Here is a 17,865-nt window from a genome sequence, read left to right on the forward strand (position 1 = left end):
CAGGTACACTAGAATAGTACGATATTTACTGCTAATGAATAGGTACACACTAATAAATGACAACGACGCACTAATTCGATGAAACTTCAAAAACTCATTGACGACATAAAAATGAGCGATGTGTTTGAATTACGTATTTTTCAAAACATTCATACCCATAAAAAATCATTAGATAAAATGTATTTTTATTTTTAAAAACAATATATAAGTACTTCTTATTTATTAATATTCGATTAAACGCCATTGAAATTATTTTTTTAATTATCTAATTATTAATGATTTTGGAAAAAGTGCGCAAAAGTGACAACAATATTATGCGCGAATGTTTTAGGCTCTGCGATAGGAGCTTATCTTGTTTCATACAAATCAACAGACTTGCTGAGGTTACGAGACGTTAAGTTCATACGAAAAAAATTCAGAATTATTTCACACATAATCGGAAATTTATTTACGTCAAGATAGATGGCGCGCTGCGGTATATTTTTTAACACCTTTGCAGATTGTTTTGTAAACTGTGTAATACTGTAATACATTCCTACATATACGACATCTCTCGTTGGGAAAAAAAATATTTTTATAGAACATAAAATAATGAAGTGATTAAGTATATAAATATGTCAATATGTAATTAAAAAATATTTTTCTTAAGAAGGTAGGCTTTAAATTTAAATATGAACTAAACGGCGTAAATATGAACTCTGCCATTCTTGGTGGTGTTGGCTTGTGTGTCTCTGATAATTACCTTAGGAATCGAGGGCATCCGTTGTTTGTTCTCCCACGGTGCAGAACTAACCTGCCATTAGTGATGCCAATTGGGAGGGCAGTAACCATGTTTAATGAAATCGCTTCGGATATTGATATATTCCACTTACTTGAGGGTGAATTTAGGTGGACGTTGTTTTATAAGTTTTTAAGATAGGGTCTATCAAATTTCATTCTGTGTGCTTCCATCTACTTTTATTTTGTTACTTATTTTATTTATTTTCTTATTTTATTACTTATTCTCTGTATTTTCATTTTTAAAAATTATTAACACTTATTTTATGTCATGTCGTGAACGCTTTGAATTTATAATTTGCTATGTTCATTATATGTAAAATAAATAAATTTGATTTGATTTGATTTAAATAATCGCCTATTATGGAGTCTTCGCCACTGGTAACAACAATGTAATCACGTGAAATCGCCAAGATGTTTTTTATTCTGTCGTGTAAAACCGTATCCCACGTGACCTTGTACTGTAGGTACCTATTCTAAATTGTAAATAATTGTAAAATACGTAGTTGGAAGGTTTCTGTTTAAATGTAAATAAATTCTTTGACAAATTCTTGTTTTGTTTTAAATACAGTTAGTTAGTTGCCAGTTTATATTATTCATTTCTCTGTACGTTATATTCTCTGACTAATGGAAAATAACCCTGTCTCTCATACATAAGATTACAATAATTATTATGAGCGATATAGAATAAATAATTACAGATTATTGCGTCTAAATAAATTGTGCTAGTAGGTAATATATTATTTGAAATATTTAAATGAAAATATTATATAAAATTTACAATCCTCTAATTATACAAAATTGTATAGGTACTTACATTTATATAAATAGACGTAGAGAAGTCAGTATGTTCATTTATTGTAGTCTCTTCTCTCAGAGAAATACGATACAAATCAGACCAAGATTAATTGTTACAAAATGCAGGGGCTTACCAAAAGCTTTTGATTGTGTAAATTCCGAAAGCTCCTCGCCTTGTATTATGAATGGTTTGAGTCTGAAACAAAAATAGAGAGATAAAGTTACAACAATGTTGCATTGTACCTACTAAGGATTGCATTACAAGGGATGTGGCTGTTGCAAGATGAATAACAATTTGACGTTGAGGCGCGGGTGTGAATAATTGTATTTATTTTAATAGATTTTATGTAAATGTTATATATCGACCATGTCCGACCCTAATAAGATCATTTATGAGCCTCCACAGAGGTGAGATTTATATTAACAGACTTTGTTTTTACGAGAAATGAATGTCAGCCACTTGCTCAACCTATTAGGCCCATACGCTGACTCATACACAAACTAAAAAAATCTATTTTAATGAAAATATACATATACATTAACATAACATGTCGACTGATGCATCGGAACAATGCTTACGCTTTTGTAATCAAGGACTCAAGATAAAATTATTATAATATTTTAAAGTAAATAAATAAGTATATACACCAAAAGTAATTATTATTTTTCTATAAACCATTTCTTTTATTTAACGAATAATTCACAAGGTTTTAAGAATGTAACATTCCACATATTAAACATATCTACATAACTTGAAAACACCTCATATATATACCCACTAGAAAAAATCATATTTGAAAAAATACGATGCTCGACGTGATTTAAACCCCTATAACCATTGGTATCGCGCCAACTGTGCATTACCCAATTATGCTACTTATTCACGCGATAGAACAGACCAGATATAGTGATCCCGGTCGACGTAATATTTCACTTGCGTGCTCGAATTAGTCGCACTTGACCTTCCGAGAAATGAATCGAAGAATTGTGCATGTGAAGATTTCGTGCATTCGAGCAAAATTAAAATCTGGCAAAGAAAACTTTCTTTTACAATATTTTTGTGTGAGGACTATGCGGGGGACGAAAACATGTGTGCGGATACATTTTGGTAGGTGTGTGCGCGAACACGCGCACACCTTACAGGGAACATTGGCTACGAGCCTCATATCTAATTACGACAATTTAGACTAGTAGGTCATACATGAAATGCTTATCAAATTGCACTTTATTGACTATCGGTTTTTGTGTGTTAAAACAAGGGATATTAATTACCTAAATTACTAACAGACGCCCGGCTCTCGTCAAATATTTTAGTTATAACGTCTACTTGACATTGCTAAAAAAAAATTACCGGCTCAAATCCCGTGGAGCATCGTATTTTTTTCAAATTTTTTTTTTTCTAGTGGGCATTTGAGGTATTTTAAGTTATGTATATGTAATTATTAATTATTGAAAACAATGCATCGCCCATATTAAAATACTAAAACACCAATAAATAGAGAATGAATGAAGTTAAATACCTAAATTAAAGTTAAATAGAGTGTTCATTTCTCAGATGGAGCTTATATACACCATGCAGTACCTCCAAGAATCTTTGTCGTTTTCTAATTGCTTCCAAGTGATATCAGTATCTCGTTTATCTACCTTATAGATACACCACAATATAATGGGCTGAAGACGGCGACAATAAATACCTAAGTAAAAACTTTTTGACATAACTATACGTCTAGTAACCTCAGTAATAATCGTTGACTAAGAAATTAAGTAAAATTAAGTATTTTTGATATATAATTTATTGAAAGCTTTGATGAAAAGCTCAAACTATATTCCGCTTTTCTACATACGAATTGAGTACGTCTACCGCCTTCAATCCTAGACCATTGCACATGCTAATCTCAAACTTTAATCTCTCAATATGGAATAACTGTGCAAACAAACCAGCCTCTCCCAAACGCGTCCCATTTCCATACAAAATCGTCCCATAGAAGCGAATCCAATGCAAAATAGCACAGCGTCTCTATGATTTGCACACAATCGTATAATATGTCAGTTCGGAAAGAAATCGTCACCTGCGAATGCATTTTATATTTATTTAATCCCTTCATTTAAATGGTATTTATTTCATCATTACCGGGGTCAAATCAGTTCTGGAGAAAAGCTTTTTTAAGGTCGTCTTCGTAATAGGTATTTATAGTTGACCTCTCAATCCAAGCGTTACTGTCACAGGAAATAATATAAGCCACCAGCGGCGTGGGGTAAAGGTAGTGTGTTAAGATTCGACATAAATTCGACACTATGTCGTAATTAAACCATGCCTATACCAATCCATAATGTCGGATCTTAACAGCCTACCTCCACCCTTCGTCACTGTAAGCCACTGGGTATAAAATGAAAGTTTCACGGTTATTTCAATCTCTGTTTAATAAACAAAAACTTAATTTACTAACTCATTCAGTATTGTGAGACATAATTTTCTAATTCCCCGACATTATTGACATTATTAAAAAAAATGATTTTGAACTACGACGAACCGATTAATTGGTAAACATACTTATCTTATAACGATATTATTATAAAAAACAATCAGTTAAGTGAGTAAATACCTACTTTACATATTTCATTAAAATTCTTTCTTTATTTCTCATACTCGTACAGAAAATTTTATTGAACAAGATTTCACATAGGACACTCATCAGTTTGCCTGCACCTAATTCTCTTTGATTTTTTTTTAAATACCTCCAATGAAGGATAAAAACCTAAAAAATGACGGAGTGGTATTTGGTCAGGTGAAAAATCTGAGAGGGGGAGGAAGAGCTGTTGCTAGATAGATATAAGAGGTCAAGAGTGACATGGTTTTCCATTAACATAGACCTCGCGTGACGTAGATAAAGCAGTTGGTTGACGACCAAATCATGTATTATTTATTTTAATAAATAATATGAAAATTATTATTACAGTTTTGAAAAACGATATCGTAGACTATTTTTCCAAGATGGCGATGATAAGAACTTAGCAGAATTAACTTAGTCGCAATTAGATAGGACAGACATAGCTTAGAGGTTAGCGGACATGGGCGCTAATAGAAAAAGATTATTTCTAGTGGTTATATATTGTATTTGAAGTATTTTCAAATTATATATGTACTATAAAGAATGTGTACAAGTCAGTTATGGGGAAGCCAGCGGCAAACACATTTTGAAAATAGCAGACATACTGGATTATTTGTTAGGTTGGGTTAGGTTAGGTTTTCATTAATGAAATTCATGAATTTTGCCAAAATCGACTATGACAATTAGCGCGGTTCCTGCCTGGCTTCCCCATAATCGACTTGTACCAAAGAATGTTATATGTTTATATCTTTTTTAATAAAAGAAAAAGAACTGTTTAATTAAAGAAAAATAAATATATTCATAGAATATGAAAAGACTCAAAGCATATTATAATATGATATTATTAAGATGTCTGGAGCTTTGCATAAACAGCAGTGCGGCGTCATGTTTTATCGAGGCACTCATCTTTTCCGCAGGTAAAGCAAACAGGAGTATAAATAAAAATGTTGTTATAAAAATGGCGTGATATTGCCTGACGCAACTCGTCGCGGCTCGAATGGCATCTACTTGAACCAAAGAGGGATAGGGGTGCGGTCGAGGAATTACGACAGAATTACTAGTTAAATAATATATTATCTAACTAAACCGTGGGATTTGCTTAATTAGCGGTGAACGCGGTGTTATGGGTAGATTACACGAAGAGACTTGAAGACTCGCAGGTTCAAGCCGATCGCATTGAACAATCGTCAATCATAAATAACTAACTACACTGTACGATATAAAAAGAGTAAATTTAAATATTGCTCAATAAAGCTGATAAATAGTGAATTAACAATAATAATCACGGTATCAGCTAATACAATTGAAGGGTTGAAAGTATATAATATAGTCTAAGTGCCAAAAAATTATACCTATAGGTACCTAACAAGTTTTTTTTACTTAAATACAATCTATTTGCCAAGCCTAATGATATTCTGAAGGGTCTAAGTTCCTAACTCTAAAATTTTTTGTCACACAAATACATTTAAATATGGGCTATGCTCCCTACATACCCCTCTACATAGACCTTTAAATATTGTCCATGTTTAAATACTTTATTCTTCCGTTGTTTATTACAACGTTTTTCTTAGCTCCTATTCTTATTTGTCCGGTTGGTCTTTGTCCGGTACAAATCTTGCTAGACAGTTGAAACTTTTAGAATATATCAGAACACGATGCCAATGCATTTTTTAATACTTTTACCATTTTTAGGTATAATTGAATTCATTTTCAGCTAATTCTGCTTTGTATGAAAAGTTATTTCGACACCATTATTGGTTGCTAGGGCTCTGGGATCCTAGCAACTAAATTATTAATATATACGTGCGCTACTATGGAAATCAATATGAAATGTCAAAATGACTTGTCAGTATTATTTCTATCACGTACAATTTTTTTTGATCGTTTAAGCTAGTCAAGTCAAGTTTATATGATTCAACAGAAAATTTAAAAACGTTGTAAGTATATAAAAAGTTCTTTTTATCTTGTAATTATTTTATCTTTAGAATTATGTAAAATTAAATTATACTGATGTACCTACTTCTGTACCGTATTCATGTTTTGTGTTATATCTCAGTTTCACATTTTTGGGACTTAGAGCCTATAGACTTTTAAAAGTTTCTACCCTTCAATTTGGGAATTTCCCAAGATATTATCTGAAATGAAAAACAGGAGAAATTTTATAAAAATCTCTACTTTAACGATATTGACAACCTCTCTAAAAAGGCTATAGGTTGTTAGGCTATCCAGCTAAGATGAATAAAATGATGAAAATGACAAGAGTAAAGAGTAAATAAACAATTATTATTGTAGACGTATTTTAATGTTAGGGGTATCTATCAAAGCAATTCTTTAATTATTAACGATTCAGATGAAAGTTCCATTGAACACGAATATCGCATAGGTCCCGTCATGGTTTATCTTTATCTATTTTAACATAATTTGATTATCTTAGGTTATGACAGGACAAGGTAATTTGTTAAACGATGATTTTCACACAATGTAGCTTGCCAAACTTCACTTAAATGTATTGGATCACTGTAAATATTATGTCATATTATGCTTAGACATTTTTTTTTTGATCCCTGGACGTTACGCCTAACATGCATCAGCTTGCATATGACCCTCTACAGTCTACATAGTACTTACGTAACTAACCCGGCATACAAATGCTATTTTAAATCGAAAAAAGGTGAAAGTGATAATAATATTCTATTTATCACAAAAAGACGCTTCCCTTTCTAAGTAATACAAGCCGCATTTGTCCATTATTTACATAAGTGAGACTATGCATAAGGGCTTTAGTTTTTAAACCTCTTGAATTTAAAGTTTATTTTTCACATCCATACTATCAGTTGAAATACTATTTATACAAAACTAGGCAGAGAGCCATTCAAGGATGAATGAAAATATATTATCTACTATACGTTGGCATCTAATAGTAGTCTAGGAAAATAACAGACATATTACTTAAAGTCCCTGTATAAAGTAAGTTGGTACCTTCTTACCTAATCCCATATTTTTTTCGCTACTACCAAGGGACATATATCTCGCGTATGTCAAAGCGATATTTCCAAAATGAATAATTAATGAAGTCATTTAATTAGCAAAAACGTCCACTAAACCTCTCAATAAATATTTTTAATTCTTTGTAAAATGTGCCCCATTATTTTCGGAAAACATAATATATGATATGGCACGTGTAATGTGATTAATAAATATTTAACAGCAATGCGATTTTTATTCGATTTGTTCACCTGTCATCTAGATTTATATGCCTTATTTAAAAAAAAAAAAAATGGTAAGTGTGAACGCTCTACAGCTACACTCTACACACAAAATAATTCACAATTTTTATATATTTTTTTTTTTTTTTTTTTCGACCATGTCCGATCCTGATAGGATCATATGGGCCTCCACAGAGTGGAGGTTTGTATTGACAGATTTTGTTTTTTTACGAGAAATGGATGTCAGCCACTTGCTCAACCTATTAGGTCCATACCCTGACACACACAAATTGAAAAAACAATTTTTGTACTTGCCAGACCCAGGATTCGAACCTGGGACCCACGGCTTTGTAGTCCAACGCTTATGCCGCGCGGCCACCGTGGGCGTAAAGTTTTTTTTCAACATGCAACTTGCAATGCAAAAAAAAGAAAATTTAAAAAAAAAGTCATTCGTTTAAATTTTATGCTTTGTCAAACTACAACTAGCGTAAAAAGCGTTCACACTTAGCAGCCTTTACCTAAAGGGTATTTTTCTTAATTGAGGCAAATGAAATTGCTACTAATACTATAAAAATACCAACAACTGTTATATATAACATCGACAATCGAAAAAGATAAATAGAGCCAAACAATCGAATCCACCCCTGTTCACATCTCGTTTACTTCACAGATATATTTATACCAGTCAGACTGAGCCCGTGGCGTTATCTCTGAGTCGATCTATACCCAGTTCTTTCTGCATTCGCGAATGCATTTGATGGAGCCCGAGGCGGGAAAGAGGGCATAGGAGTGGCATTCAGGGCACGTTGCAATGTATGCGATGCACTTCCCGGACGGCAGACTGTTTCTAGAATTGTTATCCGTTCCAGTGATTCGTAATTCGGTTATGGCTGTAACAACTTCCTCTAGTCGAGAGAGGCTTATCTTACTATTCTGAATCATTTTTTGCCAGATGAGACCAAGGGGTATAATCAAGAGATTCAGTATTCACTTTATAACTACTTTTCACCACATACAAAATATAATAATATGTAAGTAATATATTTGTTTAGATAAGTATTTAACAAACATAATTATTTGTGAATCTTGTGAATTATTTGTTGAATAAAAAAAATATAGTTTAATATATATTTGTGACCTCCCACTGTGCCTAAAATGCAAATTGTTCATGTTGTGTTATTGTGTGCTTCCTGTAATAAATGTAACAAAGACGAAAGTCGTGTTCAACTGCTTTGCGGGCCAAAAAGAAATCCTCATCAATGGCACTCAGCTCGAACAGGTGAAAAGCTACATCTATCTGGGACAACAAGTGTCTATAGATGGATGTATATTTGATGAAATTGTTCGCAGAGTAAAGCTAGGCTGGAGTGCTTTTGGCCGCCTGAATAATGTCTTCAAAAGTGACCTTCCACTGTGCCTAAAGCGCAAAGTGTTCAACCAGTATGTGCTTCCCGTGATCACATATGCGTGTGAAATATGGACCCTAAGTAAATGAGAGATCAAGAAATTTAGAGTAACACAACGTGGTATGGAGAGGTTGGGCATAACGCGAAAGGACAAAAAGAAGAATGAGTGGATAAGAAGACAGACAAGGGTTTGCGATGTAATAGAGTTCGCAAAAAACCTCAAATGGAAATGGGCCGGACACATAGCTCGAAAAAGGGACAATCGTTGGTCAAATTTACTCATCTAGTGGTATCCAAGAGGTACAAAATGTCCGCAAGGTAAACCCAGAGGTCGCTGGATCGATGAAATGTAGTACTGCGGAAGTACGTGGCAACGCAATGCACATAACCGAGAGAACTGGAATTAGCTTGGAGAGGCCTTCATCCAGCAGTGTATAGATTCAGGCTGATGATTATGATGATATTATATTTATTGTAATTACAATTTAGTGGAAGGGGACTACGAGCGATAAAATACAAATAGGTACTAACCCCCGTTTCACACTATACAAAGACGCGAGCCTATTGCTTGCCGACGTGTGTATGGAAAAATGTCGTGCGACTTTATACTGCACGATGACATTCGCTGCGTGTGAAACGAGCGTAACAATTGAGTAGATGTGACAATTTTTAATGTGAAAATCAAGGAAATAATAAATGTGTCTGATAATATTTTTATTCACTAGTAGGAATTCTGGGACTGAGGTACCTAATTTATTATTGGTAGTAATCCTTCTTAAAAAGTACTGCATGTAATACATTTTATGGATGGTGAATCCACTGATAAATAATTTTATAAAATAAATAATAGATAACTATAAAATTGAATTTTTTTCAATTACCTCTATTCATAAAAATATTAAATTTACACATAAACTAGATCGAAGCGTCAAATAAATGCGAGATGACAAAGTCAACTAGGGAATCCAATCCCGAGCCAAAATTCTGATCCCGGGATTTCGGGATTACAATTTGACGTTCCCGGGATTGACATTTTTTCCATTGTTAATATAAAAATTTTATATTTACAAATAACATTGAAAAAATCGGTCAAAAATAAATCTAGTATAATTTATACTATTTAAGATATTTATTGTTAATATTGTATACGTTCAATCTTGGAAATACATAAGTTTAATTGAGTAAATAATATTGTAATATAAATAAGAAAGTGAATTTAATATGAGATTGCTGTTTCTGATAGTAAAGACTTAATGAATGGGTAATAAAAATGGAAAATAGTACACCATGATTTGCTTTATTTCATATCCGCTTCATAAATCTAATTAGTCAGCCAAATATGAAACTGCCGTAAAACGTATGAGATCATGGTGGAATTACTTTGTTAATAGTGCGAAGCATTGTTTTTTCCAATCTTTCTCATTTTTATTAATTCATGTGAAAAAATAAAATGAATCAGCAACTTACACATGGGTATAAATCAAACTTCATTCAAACTCAGTTTATTTCTAATGTAGTTATTTGTTATTATTAAAAGTATTTTTTCTGTTATATTTTCGTTTTTATTTTATTTTTTATAAAAATTGATAAAAAAATCAATCCTGAAAGTTTCGGGATTATGTTTATCAATCCCGGGATTCAAAAGTATCGAAAACAGCTCGATATCCCGGAATTGGAATCCCTAGAGACAACAAACGTTATCTGCGAATATGTCAAATTATTTATATTTAAGTTTTTGTTGTTAGGGGGGCGATGTAAATTAAAGTGAAAAAATGCAGAAGGTGTCAAGGTCAATCGATTTATCAAATATAATTCGTGTCAGAAAAATCAATATATATGGAAATGTATAACGTTTATACGAGTTAGAATACAAATTCAATTTCCGTCAAATAGTACGTCAGTCGAAGTTTTTTTTTAATGCAATCGATAAAGAAAATTTAAATTCAGCACACGAATAGATTTTGATATAAAACTACTTACAAAAAATCAAAAACGTTGTGAAGCTTTTTGTCTCGTCTATATATTGCATTAAAACCAAAAATAGTAAGTCATAGTTGATGAGTGAACTCAGTCAGATCTTAGTCCGTCCAGTACCTCAGATCACATTCAGTTTCAATATCACAGTGTACAGTACTTACTTCCACGAGCCTCGGACCGCTAACATCTCTCCCGTATCATTTAATCTACAAAATGTATATCGTTACGCAGCAATAAACTCTCACTTCTTCATTCATCTGAGCAACTTCCAACCAGTATTTTTTCATCTCTACAATTGCCACCCCTAAGTGGTTCTCATCACATTACAACGAGACCCCTAAATGTATGTATTGAATATAACTGAGACCCGACTTTCACAACAATATTCAAATTAAATGCGGTGGCCAACAATGACAGTTATAACGATTCTCTATCGCCAAACAAGGGGAAAGTGTCACAAACTTTTATATTATGAATTATAGTGACAGTAAGTTAGTAAATTCACAAAAGCCATTCCATGCATAGAAACTAGCAAAATGTTATAAAGTTTTAATATACGAATACTAGCTGCACTTGATTCAAAATGGCTCATTTATAATAACGCCATTTTCGGTTCCTGCATCGCACAGTGATGGGATCGGCGAACTACCTATTGCCACTCCGGTGGGTTTACGATTTTCAGAACACACTTAAACTCGAAATGAGATAAATTTTACGGCCGAGGCATCAAAACGACTAACTCCCATCAAATATTACTATTTTTCGCGTTAATATTACTGTTTTGTTCATTCTATTGATTTCTTTTTTGCGGGCAACACTTCCTTTTATAAAAGAGATTATACAAAGGATAAAAACAAGTAGGTAGTTATTAACTACGTACGTTTATATGTACCTAACATTAAAGCAAACCAGTGACAGTTTTCTATAAATTAGATGAAGAGGTTGATTCAAAAGAAAAAATCAAAAAAACTTATAAAATTTAATTAATCTTTGTAGATTATCATTTAATTTAAAACACGTCGATTTATATAGAAAATAAAAATGTCTTACGTACATCGAAATCTTTTTAAGTTATATCAACATGAGCTTCGGTATAATACCAATAAGTAAATGTAGTTTTGACACATTATGTGGGATTTCAATAATAGTTTACAATCAATTCATAACATTTTTTTGGCACATATAATATTTTATGACATTGCCGGAGTGAATCAAAATTGTGTGGAATGCTTGCGGTTTTTGACAGATCAATGTGGTAACGCTCCTTTCACATTAAACGGTTTTGACCGTATGACAAAAAATCGAACGGCGACATTCTTTTAGTAGCATGAAGAAGAGCATGACCTTTTCACATTATACGGCGACGGTTAAAAATTGCACTGTATACATGGCGCCCAGACGGTCACCGATGACTCGTGGTGTATGTGAGCTAATGCACGCTTTCATATTAGAAGGTTTTAAATCGACAATACTCAACCACAAACTGAGGTTGTGACGGAAAAAAACCGTGCATAAACCGTATAGTGTGAAAAGAGCGTATACTTGTTGCCGATACGGATTTTTAGCAATTGATTTTTTTTCGTACGTTTAAAACCGTATAGTGTGAAATAACTGTAACTGTAACGTTTGCCACAAATTAATCGGGTGAGGAAAATTATAAATCTTATGATTCACTTTCTAATGGAGCTTCGCTTCAAAATATTTAAACTTTACAAGGTTGTCTTCGATATTTTTGGTTCAGTAGGTATAATAAATTATTAGCTATATTAAATGTGAAATGGAACAGATTGCATGATGTAAATGTTTTCTATGAAAAGCGACTCTTTATGAATAAAAAAAAACACGAAAAGCCAGAATGTAGATTAAAAAAAACATATAAATATTTATTGCTAAAAGTGATATAAATAGAACAGGTAGAAGATAAGTTGTGTCGCAAAAACGTGCATGCACGGAAGCTTCTACGGCAGGCCATAACAGAAACAAAGATAATAAAAACGGATCACATTTAAAATAACAAAAGTCAGGTGGGCGATAAATCACGTAGGCGACACACTGTGCGGCCGAAACCTTTATGTACGGCAATGTATCTCGTAATAATATAATCAAAATTGAACTTTAAGAGTTATTCGTATGTACCTAATGCTTTTACATATAGGTTGAACATAATATATTATGTTAAAAATAAATTTTCCTTTACAGTCACTCATTTTTGCAGAACACATTACATAACATAGGTAGGTACTACATCAGCGGTATGAAACCTGCTGGTCTCAGTGTTATTTATTGGAACCCACTGAACACAATGTAATATTTAATAAACCATTTCTTATATTCAAGTGAATAATTCACAAGATTTTGAGTATGTAATATTCCATATATTGAACATACATAACTTGAAAACACTTCAGATACATACCCACTACAAAAAATTATATTCGAAAAAAAAATACGAAACTCGACGGGATTTGAACCCGTATAAACATTGATGTCGCGCCAATCCGTGCACTAACCAATTATGCTACGAGAGTCCTATCTAATGACGACAATTTACCAATGGTTATACGCGCTCGAATCCCGGCGAGTTTCGTATTATTTTCAAATATATTTTTTTCTAGTGGGTATGTATCTAAAGTCTTTTCAAGTTATGTATGTTTAATATATCGAATGTTACATTCTCAAAATGTTGTGAATTATTCATTTGAGTATAAGAAATGGTTTATTAAAAATTGTTAGCAAGTTCAAGTAGATGTTATTAGACGGGCGTCGGTTAGTAATTAAACTAATTAATATTCCTTGATTTAATACACAAAAACCGATAGTCAATAATAACGCAATTTGATAAGCATTTCATGTATTGTAAATCAGTATACAGAGACACCATGGGGATGATAAAAGCAGTTTGCGACAAACAATTCCAATACACCCGCGAATCGCCTATGTTGCCACTGTCTACCGATACATCTATACCTGATTGATACGTATTGGTCTGTATCGTTCATAATTATATAGAACTACAGCTTATATAAAATTTAATGAGTTATATAAGTGTATTTACATTTTAATTGATTCCTAAAGAATTGACTTCGGTCAAGTGTCCGTGGTAGTCAATTTCATATGAATTATTAAAGAAGGTACTGTCCGTCATATAATATTATACGTAAAACATATAAATAATATATTAAAGCAACGGTAAAGCCTGTCACAAACGAACTCGAATGTAAATATAGCGCAAAGGTAGGGCATCCATAATGGATCTATTTAACCCAGTGTACAATATAAGTAAGAATACACTTTCATTAGAGTTTACGCCATGAGTGTTGTATTGCGAACAATATAATTTTATTACGAAGATATCTATTTAAAAAGTTAAGATCTCTTTTTACTAATAATGTGGTATTTTAATTGGTAAAGTTTCATAATATAATAAATTAAATAATCGTCGCGATTATAATTCTGTTATTAATAAGGGTAATATATTTTTAATACTAAATTTCTTCGTATTTAAAGGGCACGACAGCTCAATAATTCAAGCTTTAAGTTCTGATCAAATTGAGGTGCATGTCGCCTACTGTCACGCTGTCGCGGGGAAACATTTAGTCTATGGTTTCGTCATTTTGTAGAATATTTTGAACGATCACACTCTCTTTAAATTCACTGAAGAATGACAGTGATGAAGAGTGCCAATTATGATGTATTAGTAATTTAATTATTATTAATTATTTATGCTAATTTCAATTAATTTTAACAGTTTCTACGTGTGTGTATGTTAAAATTACTTGCGGCATGACGTCCATATGTAATATTTTGAACAAAACCCAACCTGCAGACTATAGACAATATACAACATCCTTATCGAAAATACATAGTGCCAACCGCTAAAAACAAAAAAACTTGATTTTGACATGACAGTCGAAAAGTGTAGGCATGTAGATGGTAAAAATGTTATTGAGTCATGCAGGTGTCGATTCAGTGCAGTTCAACGTGAGGTGACCCCATTGTTGTTCTGGCGATTTCGGCAGATTTTTCCAACTGAGAATGTTAGTTTAAAGGTTCAAAATGTGTTACGGGATGGGAACATCAGTCTGATAACATTTTAAACACCAAGAAAAACTACATTAGGCACACTTTTTTTCCCGTAGCAACAAAAATACAGTTATATTAAACCTTCTACGTTAATTAATACATTTTGTTTCCACGTTCAATATCGAATGTATCGGTATTATTTGATTTTTAAAACCGGTATTTCGGTATGAAAAAATACTGGGATACCGGTTTTAAAATACCGGTATTGCCTAGTCAGAATTATGAACAGAATCGTCACAAATCTTTTAGAGTCTACATCTCTACAAAGATGTTATATTGAGTTAAAAGAAAACCTCTCGCGAACAGGACTTTATGCACTATTGCCCTGTTACCCGTACGGCTGTGAACACATTACCCCGATAAGGTTTTGTAAGGCTTCGTACGTATACAATGTTTCCGAAACACTCTCGTATCGTGTTGCACAAACTCATCATTTTATTTGTTTGAAATGCACTTTCGTTGCAGGATTTATTGGTTTACTTATCTGCACGGCATTTCTTTTCAAAGGATTTGCTGAAAAGGTGTGATTAATGGAGCGTTTTCATTGGAATTGTTAACAAGACGAGCGCGATCCGATGCTATATTTATATACAATTTTTCAAGTATATAATGCATTGAGTATATCGTGAATTCAATACCTATACACCAGAAGCGAAGGGTGGAGGTAGGCTGTTAAAATCCGACATAAATAGTACACATTAAACTTTGTCAGTCATACATATTTGTCTTCATTGAACTAAGAAACTAAGACTACAATATGCAGATAGTATTGATTAGTTTTTAAATTAATTAAACTCTGCATAACCAAGCCATTATTAGATAATAGTAAAAAAAATAGTTATATAGATATAAAATATCTAAAATTATGCCATTAAATTATACATAGTTTTAGATATTTTATAGATAGAAGAATATTTTTTTATCTCCTTCGATTTGGTTTATTCAGGGCTTAATTAATTTCGAAAAACTAACCAATACTGTCGGTAATCACTGAATAAGTATTCTTAATTCAACGAAAACAAATAAGTATGACTGTAAAACTGTGCATTATTTTTATTGGATCGCCCATAGCACGCCTAACAGGGTAGGAATAGGCAGGATCTAATTGATTTTTTTAGAGCGACCAACACTATCTACAAATTGTTTTTTTAGTTTAATGAAAACAAATACGTATACCTGATAAAGTTTAGTGTGTACTATTTATATCGGATCATACCAGCCTACCTCCACCCTTCGCCACAGCTAGGTACCTACAATAGTATTTCAGAATGAAGCTGCATTCATATACTATAATAATATATTACATCCCATACATACGTTAGCTCATTGCATTCGAAAATAATATTAATTACTATCACTAACACCGTAACTCGTAATTCAGTGTCCCGGCCTGTCTATAGTCGGCCTTGGGAAACTGGCAACTACACACCAGTAATTTAGTGTCGTGATAAATTAAATCTCGTTATAGATTGTCTAATGATTTCTCATCTCATATAATATTAGTAAATTTATTTTCATTTTAAAATGTTTTAAGTAGATTAGGCGCATACTTCTTCCAATGGTGTCATATACTTATATCTGATCATGTCCGATCCTAATAAGATCATATTATGGACCTCCACAAGAGTGATGGTTTTATGTTAACAGAATTTGTTTTTTGACGAGAAATGGATGTCACCCACTTGCTCAACCTATTAGGTCCATCCAGGATTCAAACCTGGGAAATATACCTGTTAAACCTGGTATATCTTCTGAATAGAGAAACGGCAATACACGTTAACTTAAGAAAAATAACAATCACATTTTCTGCAAAAACAATCTAATAAATAAAAATAAATTAAACAAAATTCAATTTAAAATACATCTGAAAATCTCCCCCACGTTGGGCGCCATATAGTATTGCCAAATAATGCTACGAGAGGGCGACACGAAGGAAAGTTATTGAACACCTGGGGTGTAAGATGGCAGAATGGACGTATTGGATTTTCACTTCGAGGAACATTTGAAAAACTTTATAGCAGGCGTAAATTTTACACGAGGCATGCATTTGATGTCAGAAGTATTTTAAAGCATTGCTTTCCCGGTATTATTGCGTTGGGATTAAACTCAACTTAGGTTGATTTGTTTTGTATTTATTGAGTGGGTTGTACGACTGGTAACAAATAAATAAAGAACTTCAGATATCGGAAAAACGTAAAGGTATTTTCAATGAACAATTGTATGGTTCGGTAATAAGTTATCGGATATAAATGTTTGTAGGTATAAGAGTTTTTGGAAAGTTATCATATTTTTAAAGTATTTCATAGAAGAAACATTTAGTGTTGTAGTGAAAGCCAATTACAATAATTAATTGTCTATAAAATAAATATTGTAATGCGCATTAGAGGTAACATTTAATAATATATCTATCTGCGCATCTATTCTATACACATGACTGCTATTGGCAGCTATATAAGGTAGTTTTTCATATGTTTGTATCGAAGTAGATATTATAATTGTTACAATATGTTAGCCGTCTAAAAAGTCAAAACTGTCTATCTCGCTTTCAAATTTACCACACCCAAGAGAGGTGCTGTTAAAACATAGCACTTATTGTAACAATTACAACTAATTTATTGTAATCACTACAATAATAATAATAATACTTGAAAAATATGAAAAACTACTCTAAAGTTACCCATAGCGGCCGATAGCAGTCTTGTGTATAGAATAGATGCGCTGATATCTGTATGTTAAAGCGGTACGTCTTTATGTAAAGTTTTTATAATACAAGAAACACCAGAAACATACTTATTAGTAATATTCTTAAACAAATATTGATTGCTGCAAGGCGGGACTTGAACCCATATGTATCCAATTCTGGTAAATGCGATTTATAAATTAAACCACCTGCACCATACCTAATCACAACGGAATGTTGCATTCTTGAATCTTGTGAATTATTCAATATAGTTTTTTAATTAACTAATTATATTATGATTATATTCTGTCGCACTCAATTTTTGCCTG

General features: G+C 32.5%; 1 protein-coding gene across 1 annotated transcript in view; it reads right to left on the reverse strand.

Moving 5' to 3' along the window:
• LOC147078188 (uncharacterized) overlaps window positions 1-17,865 on the reverse strand; it is a 1,208,676-nt gene that overhangs the window by 348,175 nt on the left and 842,636 nt on the right. The window contains exon 5 of the mRNA XM_085961301.1: window positions 1,710-1,771. The gene's annotated coding sequence lies outside the window, so the exon portion shown is untranslated. The remainder of the gene's footprint in view (window positions 1-1,709; window positions 1,772-17,865) is intronic.

Source organism: Rhyacophila brunnea, unplaced genomic scaffold (genome assembly GCF_057557595.1).
Source record: "Rhyacophila brunnea isolate RB1 unplaced genomic scaffold, BYU_Rbru_1.0 scaffold_12, whole genome shotgun sequence".
NCBI classification, from domain to species: domain Eukaryota; kingdom Metazoa; phylum Arthropoda; class Insecta; order Trichoptera; family Rhyacophilidae; genus Rhyacophila; species Rhyacophila brunnea.